The sequence below is a fragment of the Tachysurus vachellii genome, chromosome 24 (genome assembly GCF_030014155.1).
Source record: "Tachysurus vachellii isolate PV-2020 chromosome 24, HZAU_Pvac_v1, whole genome shotgun sequence".
Taxonomy (NCBI): domain Eukaryota; kingdom Metazoa; phylum Chordata; class Actinopteri; order Siluriformes; family Bagridae; genus Tachysurus; species Tachysurus vachellii.
Genome location: NC_083483.1, coordinates 2,028,073 through 2,033,039, shown reverse-complemented (window position 1 = coordinate 2,033,039; position 4,967 = coordinate 2,028,073). Strand labels below are relative to the sequence as shown.

At 38.0% G+C, this 4,967-nt stretch overlaps 1 pseudogene; it reads left to right on the top strand.

Moving 5' to 3' along the window:
- The first annotated feature begins 426 nt into the window (after nucleotides 1-426).
- LOC132839739 (GDP-L-fucose synthase-like) lies at nucleotides 427-4,647 on the top strand (annotated as a pseudogene).
- The last annotated feature ends 320 nt before the right edge of the window (nucleotides 4,648-4,967 follow it).

Below are 4,967 nucleotides of genomic sequence, written 5' to 3'. Positions count from 1 at the left end.
TATATATATATATATATATATATATATATATATATATATACACGTATATATATATCAAGTCAAGTCAAGAAGTTTTTATTGTCATTTCAACCATATATAGCTGTTGCAGTACACAGTGAAATGAGACAACGTTTCTCCAGGTTTGTGGTGCTACATAAAACAAAGACAGGGCTAAGGACAGGTGCAACCAGGTGCAAACAGTACAGGACAAGACAAACAATACAGACAAGACAGTGCAGGACAAAAGACAGTGCAGGACAAAAGACAGTGCAGACAAAAAGTTACAAGACAATACAAAAAGTACAAATAAAATACACAAAAGACAATAAACAGAAACAGCGCCGAGACTTTTCACCTTTTTAGAACACTGGCCATTGCTGGTGTTTGGTTTTTAAATAAATTACCGACTCTTCCTCTGTTCATCAGATGGAGAATGAGACGAGACCGATGCGAGTGCTGGTGACGGGAGGCAGGGCCTGGTGGGGAAAGCCATAGAGCGTGTGGTGAAGCAGGAAGGAGGCGCGAAAGAAGGAGAGGAGTGGATCTTCATCAGCTCAAAAGATGCAGATCTGACGTGAGTTCCAAAACTAAGCTCTTAACACATTTACATCATGTGAATCTCCAGTTTTATAGACAGTGCCTTTATATTGTCAGCTTAACCGTTATTCCCATTACACTGGCATTCCATTCCACCAAAATCCACTTATTAGACATTTTTAATCAGTATAAAGACAGGAGTTATTATATCAACACAAGTCTGTTAGTCTGGTCACTGTTGGGTTTCTGTATCTAGACTAACAATTCACACCTCTCCAAAATCACATTGGTACAGAGATCAAACTCACAACATCACTAAAGCTTTGTAGATAGTAAAACACTGCATACAAATACCACAAATAAATAAAAACAAGAATTAGCTATATATGAGCCTCTGACTTCAGCTGTTTACTGTGACATCACAAATCAATTCAATGCTGAACATCAATGCTCAACTCAACAAAGCAGTAACATATTAGAACAAATGCGTTAATATGAACCTTTCTGACCAATCAGAATCAAGCAGCCCTGTGATGGACATTCATTCTATTTGCTACGTTCAGCCAACTACATTCCTGAGAATCTCACTCCATCTACACACTCGTTCCCTCGTACCTGGGTGATGTTCTGTAGAGATCATTGAGGATGTAAAGAAAAGTCAGTGACGAAAATAAAAACTGCACTTTTTTCAGAAACACAGCTGAGACGAGGGCCATCTTTGAGAAACATCAGCCCACACACGTTATTCACCTTGCAGCTGTAGTGGGTGGGCTCTTCATGCACTTGAGACAGAACCTAGATTTCCTGGTAATATATATATCACACACGCACACACACACACACACACACACACACACAATTGTACTTCTAATTTGTTGATCCAGAACGTTTGTACTTTCTTTTTAAGAGGAAGAACCTGGCCATCAACGATAACGTGCTGCAAATGGCTCATGAGTTTAATGTGGTGAAAGTCGTCTCGTGTTTGTCCACGTGCATCTTTCCGGATAAAACCACATATCCCATTGATGAGACTATGGTACACACACACACACACACACACAGACACAGAGTTAAATAGTTAATGTCTACATTAGACTTTATTAGACTTTATGAACCCTAAAATCCCGTCCCATATTTGGACGTCATAATGGCAGCTTTGAGAAGTGTGTGTGTGCAGGTGAGTCTTCTATTCTTCATCTTTAATCATATTCCTGGGGTAGTGGGATCATAAATCGTTTCAGTAAACAGGTGCAGACGAGTAAAGAATAAGGCTACAGAATGTGTTTACATCATGTTCTTAATGAGCTCACAGTGAATCCTGTGTTGAGTCTTTATGACTACAGCAGCAGGTACAAGTCTAAAATTTACTGATTTACTGAAACAAAGATGTAAACTGTCACACATTCATCTTGTTCATAGATCCATAACGGTCCTCCTCATGAGTCCAACTCGGGTTATGCTCACGCCAAGAGGATGGTTGACGTATACAACAGGTTTGTCACGTCTCACAATAAAAAAAAAAGTGTGTGAGGAGAAGATTGTTTATTTAAAATTCCTTCAGAGAGTCTCCAGTGTCAGTGTTTTTAGCAGTCAGAGGGAACACGCTTTCTGACACAGGTAAGTTTTCACAAGAGGAGTTTGTTCTTTGTAGTTTCGTTGTGTGATGTAGTTTTATTCGGAAAATTGTCACATCGCACGAACAAATTAGTCGTTCAGACAGAAAAATGTCTTTCATGTTACAAGTTTAACGTTCAAGTTATTTATGCGGTAATTATGTAATAAAGTTAACAGGTATGATGGAAACGGCTCTCAAGATTTATTTGCTGGCAGTGAAATAGCTGTGTGTGTGTGTGTGTGTGTGTGTGTGTGTGTGTGTGTGTGTGTGTGTGTGTGTGTGTGTGTGTGTGTGTAGGGCCTGTTTCCAGCAGCACGGACAGCGATACACAGCTGTCATTCCTACAAACATTTTTGGCCCACATGACAACTTCAACATCGAGGACAGTCACGTTGTTCCTGCTCTCATCCATAAGACTTACCTGGCAAAGAGTAAGAAACACCGACACACACACACACACACACACACACACAGACACATTAAGTCCATACTGTCAGAGGGTGAGGCAAGAAAAGACAATGTCAATGTCAATGTCTGAGAATCTTACAGAATGAAGATGAAATGTCAGACTGAGAGTCTGGTGACATCTGTGTGTCATTATGGGATCTTTACAACGATCACCCTTCCCTCCTTCTATAGGGTAGACTGTCTTTCATGTTTGAGCTGGAGCTGTTAATTCAGTACTGTGGAAACTGTTGTGAAATACTTGTGTGTGCTTTAGGGGACGGAAAAGCTCTGGAGGTTTGGGGTTCTGGTCAAGGACTACGTCAATTCATCTTCTCTGTAGATTTGGCTCGTCTTTGTGTTTGGGTGCTGAGAAAATACGACATACGAAATCCAGCCCATCATTCTCTCAGGTACTCACACTTCATCAGTAAGACACACACTAACACACATTGGTCACATGACATTACTAAGAAGACATGAATGAATGTTTTTAGTTAGCTGCTTCTTCAGGATCGTTACAACAAATATTTATTCAGTGTAAGTTACTTCATGAAAGTCATTTTTATAATAACACAATTTATTATTGTTCACTCATCAGTCCTATAAAGAGTAAAGAGTTCCTGTAAATTAATGAAGAGTCAGACTGAATTACGCATTTATATATAATTTTTATTTCAAATATAAAGTATTTATTATAAAGATGCTTCAAAGATTTAATCAGTTTTAATGTGTATCAGTAAATTAAATTAATGCTTACATTTAAATTAATTTCTGTTTACTTAAAAAGGTTAAAGGTTTTAAAAGTATTTTTTCTTTAAAAAAAAAAAAAATACATTTTGCATTCATTTATTTATTTAATTTATTTTATTTTAAATAGCTCCTATTTTAAGACTTTTGTTTTTGTTGGTAATCATATTTTGTCAAGAGACTTTATTTATTTACTTTATTTTTATTTACCAATTTATTAATTCATCTTATACTTTTTTACTATTTTATCTATTTAACTATTTGTAAGTGTTTTAAAGGTGTGTTTTCATTGTTTCTGTTAAAATCTTGGCTTGTGCAATACAGAGGTCCTATTTTGTTTGCTTCCTCATTAACACACTCTTTAACACACACACACACACACACACACACACACACACACACACACACACACACACATACAAACACACACACACAAACACACACACACACACACATACATACACACACACACACACACACACACACATACACAATGTTCTGTTTGCAGTTGGGGAGGAGGATGAGATGACCATTAAAGATGCTGTTGATGTGATTGTGGAAGCTTTTGGCTTCACAGGACCTGTGATTGTATCCTTCACCCTTGTGTATGTGTGTGTGTGTGTGTGTTTTTATTATTATTTTGACTGGATTCAGTGTATCTTGTGTTTATCAATTGAGAAAAACCAGTCATTCAGGGACTAGATGCCATGATTTATCACTCAGGATAATTAATAGTCTGATATGCTGTCAGATTTAATAAAAGGTTAAATTTGAGTGCGTGTGTGTGTATGTGTGTGTGGTATCTGGAGTACAGTGAAACACACACTTTGTCCTTTACCTGATGTGTTCAGTACGACACAAGCAAATCTGATGGTCAGATGAAGAAAACGGCGAGTAACGCTAAACTGAGATGCTACCTACCTAATTTTACCTTCACTCCATTCCATGAAGGTAAACACACACACACACAGACACACACACACACACACACACACAGAAAGACACAGATGTTTGATTCTGAACTTACACGTTTGCTTTTCCTCAGCCATGAAGGAGACGTGTGATTGGTTTGCTGCTAATTACGACATCGCTCGCAAATAATTATTCTGCGATTCTACAAGCCGCAGAGTGACGAGCTTTCTACACTTTATCTGTATGTGTTGTTAATCCGGCTGTGAGCAGTCTCTCAATCAAGAAATCATCTCAGGAAATGTCTTTACAAATCTGTTTTAATCACCACGTTGTGCCTTTTACAATGTAATTACAATAATATAAAAATAAAATTCTACTTTGATCTGTAATCTGTTTTTCCTTTATTGTCACAGAAGAGAACGGTTGATCGTTTGATGTGATGCTTGTAAAATGGGCTAGCCACAGGGCTAAGCTCCGCTCTCTCATTTAAACAACACAAACTGGGGCTGAATTATTGGGGCTGAACTGGGGCTCAACCTGTTGGGTGAAAGCTGGAGTTAAAGAGGTTTAACTGCTGCTTGAAAAAATATACAATATATATATCGTCGCTGTCAGACGGAATCCATCTCCAAAACCGTTATTTTTCAGGAAATTAAAAAAACGCCGTACCTTATCTGCAGTACACAGGGTTTAGTCCGCGTTGCAGTGG